The sequence below is a fragment of the Chiloscyllium punctatum genome, chromosome 13 (assembly GCF_047496795.1).
Source record: "Chiloscyllium punctatum isolate Juve2018m chromosome 13, sChiPun1.3, whole genome shotgun sequence".
Taxonomy (NCBI): domain Eukaryota; kingdom Metazoa; phylum Chordata; class Chondrichthyes; order Orectolobiformes; family Hemiscylliidae; genus Chiloscyllium; species Chiloscyllium punctatum.
The window spans coordinates 67,250,211-67,263,884 of record NC_092751.1 but is presented as its reverse complement, the minus strand read 5'-3'; positions in this window follow the sequence as shown (position 1 = coordinate 67,263,884).

Below are 13,674 nucleotides of genomic sequence, written 5' to 3'. Positions count from 1 at the left end.
TCTGTCAATGTAACACAACCAGGGAACAGACGATTGACCTGGCTAGGTCAATGTAACATACCCAGGGAAGAGCAGACTAACCCCACACTGTCAATGTAACACACCCAGGGAAGAGCAGACTGACCCCACTCTGTCAATGTAACACACCCAGGGAAGAGCAGACTGACCCCACTCTGTCAATGTCACGCACCCAGGGAAGAGCAGACTGACCGCACTCTGTCAATGTCACGCACCCAGGGAAGAGCAGACTGACCCCACTGTGTCAATGTAACCCACCCAGGGAAGAGCAGACTGACCCCACACATTCAATGTAACACATCCAGGGAAGAGCAGACTGACCCCTCTCTGTCAATGTAACACACCCAGGGAACAGCAGACTGACTCCACTCTGTGAATGTAACACACCCAGGGAAGAGCAGACTGACCCCACTCTGTCAATGTCACGCACCCAGGGAAGAGCAGACTGACCGCACACTGTCAATGTAACACACCCAGGGAAGAGCAGATTGACCCCACTGTGTTAATGTAACACACCCAGGGAAGAGCAGACTGACCCCACACTTTCAATGTAACCCACCGAGGGAAGAGCAGACTGACCCCTCTCTGTCAATGTAACACACCCAGGGAAGAGCAGACTGAAACCACTCTGGCAATGTAACACACCCAGGGAAGAGCAGACTGACCTCACCCGGTCAAATATAACAGACACAGGGAAGAGCAGACTGACCACACTCTGTCATTGCAACACACCCAGGGAAGAGCAGACTGACCCCTTTCTGTCAACGTTATACCCCCAGGGAAGATCAGACTGACCCAACTCTGTCAATGTAACACACCGCGGGAAGAGCAGACTGACCCCACTCGGTCAATGTAAAACACCCAAGGAAGAGCAGACTGACCCCACTCTGTCATTGTAACACACACAGGGAAGAGCAGACTGACCCCACTCGGTCAATGTAAAACACCCAAGGAAGAGCAGACTGACCCCACTCTGTCATTGTAACACACACAGGGAAGAGCAGACTGACCCCTCTCTGTCAATGTAACACACCCAGGGATGAGCAGACTGACCCCACTCTGTCAATGTAACACACCCAGGGAAGAGCAGACTGACCCCACTGTGTCAATGTAACACATCCAGGGAAGAGCAGACTGACCCCTCTCTGTCAATGTAACACACCCAGGGAAGAGCAGACTGACCCCACTCTGTCAATGTAACACACCCAGGGAAGAGCAGACTGACCCCACTCTGTAAATGTAACACACCCAGGGAACAGCAGACTGACCCCACTCTGTCAATGTCACGCACCCAGGGAAGAGCAGACTGACCCCACCCTGTCAAAGTAACACACCCAGGGAAGGGCAGACTGACCCCACTCTGTCAATGTAACAGTCCCAGGGAAGAGCAGACTGAGCCCATTCTGTCAATTTAAAACACCCAGGGAAGTGCACGCTGACCCCACTCTGTCAATGTAACACACCCAGGGAAGAGCAGACTGACCCCACTCTGTCAATGGAACACATGAAGGGAAGAGCAGACTGACCCCACCTGTCAATGTAACACACTCAGGGAAGAGCAGACTTACCCCCCTCTGTCAATGAAACACACCCATGGAAGAGTAGACTGACCCCACTCTGCCAATATAACCCAGCCAGGGAAGAGCAGACTGACCCCACTCTGTCAATGTAACACACCCAGGGAAGTGCAGACTGGCCCCACTCTGCCAATGTTACACACCCAGTGATGAGCAGACTGACCACTCTCTGTCAATGTAACACTCCCAGGGAAGAACTAACTGACACCACTCTGGCAATGTAACACAGCCAGGGAAGAGCAGACTGACCTAACTCGGTCAATATAACAGACACAGGGAAGAGCAGACTGACCGCACTCTGTCATTGCAACACACCCAGGGAAGAGCAGACTGAGTTCACTCTGTCAATGTAACAAACCCAGGGAAGAGCAGACTGACCCCTGTCTCTCAACGTTATACACCCAGGGAACATCAGACTTTCCCAACTCTGTCAATGTAACACACCCAGGAAAGAGCAGACTGACCCCACTCTGTCAATGTAACACACCCTGGGAAGAGCAGACTGACCCCACTCTGTCAGTATAACACACCCAGGGAAGAGCAGACTGACCCCACTCTGTCAATGTAACACACCCAGGGAAGAGCAGACTGACCCCACTCTGTCAATGTAAGACACACAGGGAAGAGTAGACTGACCCCACTCTGTCAATGTAACACACCCAGGGAAGAGCAGACTCACCCCACTCTGTTCATGTAAAACACCCAGGGAAGAGCAGACTGACCCTTTCTGTCAACGTTACACATCAAGGGAAGATCAGACTGACCCAACTCTGTCAATGTAACACATTCTGGGAAGAGCAGACTGACCCCACTCTGTCAATGCAACACACCCAGGGAAGAGCAGACTGACCCCACTCTATCATTGTAACAAACCCAGGGAAGAGCAGACTGACTTCTCTCTGTCAATGTAACACACCCAGGGAAGAGCAGACTGACCCCACTCTGTCAATGTAACACACCCAGGGAAGAGCAGACTGAACCCACCCTGTCTCTGTAACACACCCAGGGAAGAGCAGACTGACCCACCCTGTCAATGTAACAAAACCCAGGGAAGAGCAGACACACCCCACTCTGTCAATGTATCACACCCAGGGGAGAGCAGACTGAACCAACCCTGTGAATGTAACTCACCCAGGGAAGAGCAGACAGACCTCACTCTGTCAATGTAACACACCGCGGGAAGAGCAGACTGATCCCACTCTGTCAATGTAACACACCCAAGTAAGAGCAGACTGACCCCACTCTGTAATTGTAACACATCCAGGGAAGAGCAGACTGACCCCTCTCTGTCAATGTAACTTACCCAGGGAACAGAAGATTGACCTCACTCGGTCAATGTAACATACCCAGGGAAGAGCAGACTAACCCCACTCTGTCAATGTAACACACCCAGGGAAGAGCAGATTGATCCCACTGTGTCAATGTAACACACCCAGGGAAGAGCAGACTGACCCCACACTTTCAATGTTACACATCCAGGGAAGAGCAGACTGACCGCATTCGGTCAATGTAACCCACCCAGGGAAGAGCAGACTGACCCCTCTCTGTCAATGTAACACACCCAGGTAAGAACAGAATGACCCCACTCTGTCAATGTAAGACACCCAGGGGAGAGCAGACTTACCCCACTCTGTCAATGTAAAACACCCAGGGAAGAGCAGACTGACCCCACTCTGTCAATGTAACACAACCAGGGAAAAGCAGACAGACCCCGTTCTGTCAATGTAACCCACCCAGGGAAGAACAGACTGACCCCACTCTGTCAATGTAACACACCCAGGGAAGAGCAGACTGACCCCACTCTGTCAATGTAACCCACCCAGTGAAGAGCAGACTGACCCCTCTCCCTCCATGTAACTCACCCAGGGAAGAGCAGACTGACCCCATTCTGTCAATGTAACCCACCCAGCGAAGAGCAGAGTGACCGCACTCAGTCAATGTAACCCACCCAGGGAAGAGCAGACTGACCCAACTCTGTCAATGTAACACACCCAGGGGAGACCAGAGTGACCCCTCTATCAAAATGTAACTCACCTAGGGAAGAGCAGACTGACCCCACTCTGTCAAAGTAACACACTCAGGGAAGAGCAGACTCTTCCCACTCTGTCAAAGTAACACACTCAGGGAAGAGCAGACTGACCTCACTCTGTCAATGTAATACACCCAGGGAAGAGCTGACTGTCCCCACTCTGTCAATGTAACACACCCAGGGAAGAGCAGACTGACCCCACCCTGTCAATGTAACACACCCAGGGAAGAGCAGACACACCCCACTCTGTCAATGTAACATACTCAGGGAATAGCAGTCTGACCCCACTCTTTCAATGTATCACACCCAGGGGAGAGCAGACTGAACCAACCCTGTCAATGTAACTCACCCAGGGAAGAGCAGACAGACCTCACTCTGTCAATGTAACACACCGCGGGAAGAGCAGACTGACCCACTCTGTGAATGTAACACACCCAAGGAAGAGCAGACTGACACCACTCTGTCATTGTAACACATCCAGTGAAGAGCAGACTGACCCCTCTCTGTCAATGTAACTCACCCAGGGAACAGAAGATTGACCTCACTCGGTCAATGTAACATACCCAGGGAAGAGCAGACTAACCCCATTCTGTCAATGTAACACACCCAGGGAAGAGCAGATTGATCCCACTGTGTCAATGTAACACACCCAGGGAAGAGCACACTGACCGCACTCTGTCAATGTAACACACCCAGGGAAGAGCAGATGACCCCACTCTGTCAATGTAACACACCCTGGGAAGAGCAGACGGACCCCAATCTGTCAATGTAACACACCCTGGGAAGAGCAGACTGACCCCACTCTGTCACTGTAACACACCCAGGGAAGAGCAGACTGACCCCACTCTGTCAATGTAACAGACGCTGGTAAGAACAGACTGACCGCACTCAGTCAATGTAACCCACCCAGGGAAGAGCAGACTGACCCCACTCTGTCAATGTAATGCACCCTGGGAAGAGCAGACTGACCCCACTCTGTCACTGTAACACACCCAGGGACGAGCAGACTGACCCCACTCTGTCAATGTAACACGCCCAGGGAAGGGTAGACTGACCCCACTCTGTCAATGAAACACACCCAAGGAAGAGCAGACTGACCCCACTCTGTCAATGTAACATCCCCTGGGAGGAGCAGACTGACCCCACTCTGTCAATGTAACACACCCTGGGAAGAGTAGACTGACCCCACTCTGTCAATGTAACACACGCAGGGAAGAGTAGACTGACCCTACTCTGTCAATGTAACACACACAGGGAAGAGCAGACGGACCCCACTCTGTCAATGTAACACACCCTGGGAGGAGCAGACTGACCCCACTCTGTCAATGTAACACACCCAGGGAAGAGCAGACTGACCTCACTCTGTCAATGTAACACACCCAGGGAAGAGCAGACTGACCCCACTCTGTCAATGTAACACACACAGGGAAGAGCAGACTGACCCTTTTCTGTCAATGTAAGACACCCAGTGAAGAGTAGACTGACCCCACTCTGTCAATGTAACACACCCAGGTAAGAGCAGACTGACCTCACTCTGTCAATGTTACACACCCAGGGAAGAGCAGACTGACCCCACTCTGTCAATGTAACACACCCAGGGAAGAGCAGACTGACCCTTTTCTGTCAACGTTTCACACCCAGGGAAGATCAGACTGAACCAACTCTGTCAATGTAACACTTTCTGGAAAGAGCAGACTGACCCAACTCTGTCATTGTAACACACCCAGGGAAAAGCAGACTGAACCAACTCTGTCATTGTAACACACCCAGGGAAGAGCAGACTGACCCCACTCTGTCATTGTAACACACCCAGGGAAGAGCAGACTGACCTCACTCTGTCAATGTAACACAACCAGGGAAGTGCAGACTGAGCCCCCTCTGTCAATGTAACACAACCAGGGAACAGAAGATTGACCTGGCTAGGTCAATGTAACATACCCAGGGAAGAGCAGACTAACCCCACACTGTCAATGTCACGCACCCAGGGAAGAGCAGACTGACCCCACTGTGTCAATGTAACCCACCCAGGGAAGAGCAGACTGACCCCACACATTCAATGTAACACATCCAGGGAAGAGCAGACTGACCCCTCTCTGTCAATGTAACACACCCAGGGAACAGCAGACTGACTCCACTCTGTGAATGTAACACACCCAGGGAAGAGCAGACTGACCCCACTCTGTCAATGTCACGCACCCAGGGAAGAGCAGACTGACCGCACACTGTCAATGTAACACACCCAGGGAAGAGCAGATTGACCCCACTGTGTTAATGTAACACACCCAGGGAAGAGCAGACTGACCCGACACTTTCAATGTAACCCACCGAGGGAAGAGCAGACTGACCCCTCTCTGTCAATGTAACACACCCAGGGAAGAGCAGACTGAAACCACTCTGGCAATGTAACACACCCAGGGAAGAGCAGACTGACCTCACCCGGTCAAATATAACAGACACAGGGAAGAGCAGACTGACCACACTCTGTCATTGCAACACACCCAGGGAAGAGCAGACTGACCCCTTTCTGTCAACGTTATACCCCCAGGGAAGATCAGACTGACCCAACTCTGTCAATGTAACACACCGCGGGAAGAGCAGACTGACCCCACTCGGTCAATGTAAAACACCCAAGGAAGAGCAGACTGACCCCACTCTGTCATTGTAACACACACAGGGAAGAGCAGACTGACCCCACTCGGTCAATGTAAAACACCGAAGGAAGAGCAGACTGACCCCACTCTGTCATTGTAACACACACAGGGAAGAGCAGACTGACCCCTCTCTGTCAATGTAACACACCCAGGGAAGAGCAGACTGACCCCACTGTGTCAATGTAACACACCCAGGGAAGAGCAGACTGACCTCACACATTCAATGGAACACATCCAGGGAAGAGCAGACTGACCCCTCTCTGTCAATGTAACACACCCAGGGAAGAGCAGACTGACCCCACTCTGTAAATGTAACACACCCAGGGAACAGCAGACTGACCCCACTCTGTCAATGTCACGCACCCAGGGAAGAGCAGACTGACCCCACCCTGTCAAAGTAACACACCCAGGGAAGGGCAGACTGACCCTACTCTGTCAATGTAACAGTCCCAGGGAAGAGCAGACTGACCCCACTCTGTCAATTTAAAACACCCAGGGAAGTGCACGCTGACCCCACTCTGTCAATGTAACACACCCAGGGAAGAGCAGACTGACCCCACTCTGTCAATGGAACACATGAAGGGAAGAGCAGACAGACCCCACATGTCAATGTAACACACTCAGGGAAGAGCAGACTTACCCCCCTCTGTCAATGAAACACACCCAGGGAAGAGTAGACTGACCCCACTCTGCCAATATAACCCAGCCAGGGAAGAGCAGACTGACCCCACTCTGTCAATGTAACACACCCAGGGAAGTGCAGACTGGCCCCACTCTGCCAATGTTACACACCCAGGGATGAGCAGACTGACCACTCTCTGTCAATGTAACACTCCCAGGGAAGAACTAACTGACACCACTCTGGCAATGTAACACAGCCAGGGAAGAGCAGACTGACCTAACTCGGTCAATATAACAGACACAGGGAAGAGCAGACTGACCACACTCTGTCATTGCAACACACCCAGGGAAGAGCAGACTGAGTTCACTCTGTCAATGTAACAAACCCAGGGAAGAGCAGACTGACCCCTGTCTCTCAACGTTATACACCCAGGGAACATCAGACTTTCCCAACTCTGTCAATGTAACACACCCAGGAAAGAGCAGACTGACCCCACTCTGTCAATGTAACACACCCTGGGAAGAGCAGACTGACCCCACTCTGTCAGTATAACACACCCAGGGAAGAGCAGACTGACCCCACTCTGTCAATGTAACACACCCAGGGAAGAGCAGACTGACCCCACTCTGTCAATGTAAGACACACAGGGAAGAGTAGACTGACCCCACTCTGTCAATGTAACACACCCAGGGAAGAGCAGACTCACCCCACTCTGTTCATGTAAAACACCCAGGGAAGAGCAGACTGACCCTTTCTGTCAACGTTACACATCAAGGGAAGATCAGACTGACCCAACTCTGTCAATGTAACACATTCTGGGAAGAGCAGACTGACCCCACTCTGTCAATGCAACACACCCAGGGAAGAGCAGACTGACCCCACTCTATCATTGTAACACACCCAGGGAAGAGCAGACTGACTTCACTCTGTCAATGAAACACACCCAGGGAAGAGCAGACTGACCCCACTCTGTCAATGTAACACACCCTGGGAAGAGCAGACTGACCCCACTCTGTCAGTATAACACACCCAGGGAAGAGCAGACTGACCCCACTCTGTCAATGTAACACACCCAGGGAAGAGCAGACTGACCCCACTCTGTCAATGTAAGACACACAGGGAAGAGTAGACTGACCCCACTCTGTCAATGTAACACACCCAGGGAAGAGCAGACTCACCCCACTCTGTTCATGTAAAACACCCAGGGAAGAGCAGACTGACCCTTTCTGTCAACGTTACACATCAAGGGAAGATCAGACTGACCCAACTCTGTCAATGTAACACATTCTGGGAAGAGCAGACTGACCCCACTCTGTCAATGTATCACACCCAGGGAAGAGCAGACTGACCCCACTCTATCATTGTAACAAACCCAGGGAAGAGCAGACTGACTTCACTCTGTCAATGTAACACACCCAGGGAAGAGCAGACTGACCCCACTCTGTCAATGTAACACACCCAGGGAAGAGCAGACTGAACCCACCCTGTCTCTGTAACACACCCAGGGAAGAGCAGACTGACCCACCCTGTCAATGTAACAAAACCCAGGGAAGAGCAGACACACCCCACTCTGTCAATGTATCACACCCAGGGGAGAGCAGACTGAACCAACCCTGTGAATGTAACTCACCCAGGGAAGAGCAGACAGACCTCACTCTGTCAATGTAACACACCGCGGGAAGAGCAGACTGACCCCTCTCTGTCAACGTAACACACCCAAGTAAGAGCAGACTGACCCCACTCTGTAATTGTAACACATCCAGGGAAGAGCAGACTGACCCCTCTCTGTCAATGTAACTTACCCAGGGAACAGAAGATTGACCTCACTCGGTCAATGTAACATACCCAGGGAAGAGCAGACTAACCCCACTCTGTCAATGTAACACACCCAGGGAAGAGCAGATTGATCCCACTGTGTCAATGTAACACACCCAGGGAAGAGCAGACTGACCCCACACTTTCAATGTTACACATCCAGGGAAGAGCAGACTGACCGCATTCGGTCAATGTAACCCACCCAGGGAAGAGCAGACTGACCCCTCTCTGTCAATGTAACACACCCAGGTAAGAACAGAATGACCCCACTCTGTCAATGTAAGACACCCAGGGGAGAGCAGACTTACCCCACTCTGTCAATGTAAAACACCCAGGGAAGAGCAGACTGACCCCACTCTGTCAATGTAACACAACCAGGGAAAAGCAGACAGACCCCGTTCTGTCAATGTAACCCACCCAGGGAAGAACAGACTGACCCCACTCTGTCAATGTAACACACCCAGGGAAGAGCAGACTGACCCCACTCTGTCAATGTAACCCACCCAGTGAAGAGCAGACTGACCCCTCTCCCTCCATGTAACTCACCCAGGGAAGAGCAGACTGACCCCATTCTGTCAATGTAACCCACCCAGCGAAGAGCAGAGTGACCGCACTCAGTCAATGTAACCCACCCAGGGAAGAGCAGACTGACCCAACTCTGTCAATGTAACACACCCAGGGGAGACCAGAGTGACCCCTCTATCAAAATGTAACTCACCTAGGGAAGAGCAGACTGACCCCACTCTGTCAAAGTAACACACTCAGGGAAGAGCAGACTCTTCCCACTCTGTCAAAGTAACACACTCAGGGAAGAGCAGACTGACCTCACTCTGTCAATGTAATACACCCAGGGAAGAGCTGACTGTCCCCACTCTGTCAATGTAACACACCCAGGGAAGAGCAGACTGACCCCACCCTGTCAATGTAACACACCCAGGGAAGAGCAGACACACCCCACTCTGTCAATGTAACATACTCAGGGAATAGCAGTCTGACCCCACTCTTTCAATGTATCACACCCAGGGGAGAGCAGACTGAACCAACCCTGTCAATGTAACTCACCCAGGGAAGAGCAGACAGACCTCACTCTGTCAATGTAACACACCGCGGGAAGAGCAGACTGACCCACTCTGTGAATGTAACACACCCAAGGAAGAGCAGACTGACACCACTCTGTCATTGTAACACATCCAGTGAAGAGCAGACTGACCCCTCTCTGTCAATGTAACTCACCCAGGGAACAGAAGATTGACCTCACTCGGTCAATGTAACATACCCAGGGAAGAGCAGACTAACCCCACTCTGTCAATGTAACACACCCAGGGAAGAGCAGATTGATCCCACTGTGTCAATGTAACACACACAGGGAAGAGCACACTGACCGCACTCTGTCAATGTAACACACCCAGGGAAGAGCAGATGACCCCACTCTGTCAATGTAACACACCCTGGGAAGAGCAGACGGACCCCAATCTGTCAATGTAACACACCCTGGGAAGAGCAGACTGACCCCACTCTGTCACTGTAACACACCCAGGGAAGAGCAGACTGACCCCACTCTGTCAATGTAACAGACGCTGGTAAGAACAGACTGAACGCACTCAGTCAATGTAACCCACCCAGGGAAGAGCAGACTGACCCTACTCTGTCAATGTAATGCACCCTGGGAAGAGCAGACTGACCCCACTCTGTCAATGTAACACGCCCAGGGAAGGGTAGACTGACCCCACTCTGTCAATGAAACACACCCAAGGAAGAGCAGACTGACCCCACTCTGTCAATGTAACATCCCCTGGGAGGAGCAGACTGACCCCACTCTGTCAATGTAACACACCCTGGGAAGAGTAGACTGACCCCACTCTGTCAATGTAACACACGCAGGGAAGAGTAGACTGACCCCACTCTGTCAATGTAACACACACAGGGAAGAGCAGACGGACCCCACTCTGTCAATGTAACACACCCTGGGAGGAGCAGACTGACCCCACTCTGTCAATGTAACACACCCAGGGAAGAGCAGACTGACCTCACTCTGTCAATGTAACACACCCAGGGAAGAGCAGACTGACCCCACTCTGTCAATGTAACACACCCAGGGAAGAGCAGACTGACCCTTTTCTGTCAATGTAAGACACCCAGTGAAGAGTAGACTGACCCCACTCTGTCAATGTAACACACCCAGGTAAGAGCAGACTGACCTCACTCTGTCAATGTTACACACCCAGGGAAGAGCAGACTGACCCCACTCTGTCAATGTAACACACCCAGGGAAGAGCAGACTGACCCTTTTCTGTCAACGTTTCACACCCAGGGAAGATCAGACTGAACCAACTCTGTCAATGTAACACTTTCTGGAAAGAGCAGACTGACCCAACTCTGTCATTGTAACACACCCAGGGAAAAGCAGACTGAACCAACTCTGTCATTGTAACACACCCAGGGAAGAGCAGACTGACCCCACTCTGTCATTGTAACACACCCAGGGAAGAGCAGACTGACCTCACTCTGTCAATGTAACACAACCAGGGAAGTGCAGACTGAGCCCCCTCTGTCAATGTAACACAACCAGGGAACAGAAGATTGACCTGGCTAGGTCAATGTAACATACCAAGGGAAGAGCAGACTAACCCCACACTGTCAATGTAACACACCCAGGGAAGAGCAGACTGACCCCACTCTGTCAATGTAACACACCCAGGGAAGAGTAGACTGACCCCACTCTGTCAATGTCACGCACCCAGGGAAGAGCAGACTGACCGCACTCTGTCAATGTCACGCACCCAGGGAAGAGCAGACTGACCCCACTGTGTCAATGTAACCCACCCAGGGAAGAGCAGACTGACCCCACACATTCAATGTAACACATCCAGGGAAGAGCAGACTGACCCCTCTCTGTCAATGTAACACACCCAGGGAACAGCAGACTGACTCCACTCTGTGAATGTAACACACCCAGGGAAGAGCAGACTGACCCCACTCTGTCAATGTCACGTACCCAGGGAAGAGCAGACTGACCGCACACTGTCAATGTAACACACCCAGGGAAGAGCAGATTGACCCCACTGTGTTAATGTAACACACCCAGGGAAGAGCAGACTGACCCGACACTTTCAATTTAACCCACCGAGGGAAGAGCAGACTGACCCCTCTCTGTCAATGTAACACACCCAGGGAAGAGCAGACTGAAACCACTCTGGCAATGTAACACACCCAGGGAAGAGCAGACTGACCTCACCCGGTCAAATATAACAGACACAGGGAAGAGCAGACTGACCACACTCTGTCATTGCAACACACCCAGGGAAGAGCAGACTGACCCCTTTCTGTCAACGTTATACCCCCAGGGAAGATCAGACTGACCCAACTCTGTCAATGTAACACACCGCGGGAAGAGCAGACTGACCCCACTCAGTCAATGTAAAACACCCAAGGAAGAGCAGACTGACCCCACTCTGTCATTGTAACACACACAGGGAAGAGCGGACTGACCCCACTCGGTCAATGTAAAACACCCAAGGAAGAGCAGACTGACCCCACTCTGTCATTGTAACACACACAGGGAAGAGCAGACTGACCCCTCTCTGTCAATGTAACACACCCAGGGAAGAGCAGACTGACCCCACTGTGTCAATGTAACACACCCAGGGAAGAGCAGACTGACCTCACACATTCAATGGAACACACCCAGGGAACAGCAGACTGACCCCTCTCTGTCAATGTAACACACCCAGGGAAGAGCAGACTGACCCCACTCTGTAAATGTAACACACCCAGGGAACAGCAGACTGACCCCACTCTGTCAATGTCACGCACCCAGGGAAGAGCAGACTGACCCCACCCTGTCAAAGTAACACACCCAGGGAAGGGCAGACTGACCCCACTCTGTCAATGTAACAGTCCCAGGGAAGAGCAGACTGACCCCACTCTGTCAATTTAAAACACCCAGGGAAGTGCACGCTGACCCCACTCTGTCAATGTAACACACCCAGGGAAGAGCAGACTGACCCCACTCTGTCAATGGAACACATGAAGGGAAGAGCAGACTGACCCCACATGTCAATGTAACACACTCAGGGAAGAGCAGACTTACCCCCCTCTGTCAATGTAACCCACCCAGGGAAGAGCAGACTGACCCCTCTCTGTCAATGTAACACACCCAGGTAAGAACAGAATGACCCCACTCTGTCAATGTAAGACACCCAGGGGAGAGCAGACTTACCCCACTCTGTCAATGTAAAACACCCAGGGAAGAGCAGACTGACCCCACTCTGTCAATGTAACACAACCAGGGAAGAGCAGACAGACCCCGTTCTGTCAATGTAACCCACCCAGGGAAGAACAGACTGACCCCACTCTGTCAATGTAACACACCCAGGGAAGAGCAGACTGACCCCACTCTGTCAATGTAACCCACCCAGTGAAGAGCAGACTGACCCCTCTCGCTCCATGTAACTCACCCAGGGAAGAGCAGACTGACCCCATTCTGTCAATGTAACCCACCCAGCGAAGAGCAGAGTGACCGCACTCAGTCAATGTAACCCACCCAGGGAAAAGCAGACTGACCCCACTCTGTCATTATCACAGACGCAGGGAAGAGCAGACTCACCCAACTCTGTCAATGTAACACACCCAGGTGAGACCAGAGTGACCCAATCTATCAAAATGTAACTCACCTAGGGAAGAGCAGACTGACCCCACTCTGTCAAAGTAACACACTCAGGGAAGAGCAGACTCTTCCCACTCTGTCAAAGTAACACACTCAGGGAAGAGCAGACTGACCTCACTCTGTCAATGTAATACACCCAGGGAAGAGCTGACTGTCCCCACTCTGTCAATGTAACACACCCAGGGAAGAGCAGACTGACCCCACCCTGTCAATGTAACACACCCAGGGAAGAGCAGACACACCCCACTCTGTCAATGTAACATACTCAGGGAATAGCAGTCTGACCCCACTCTTTC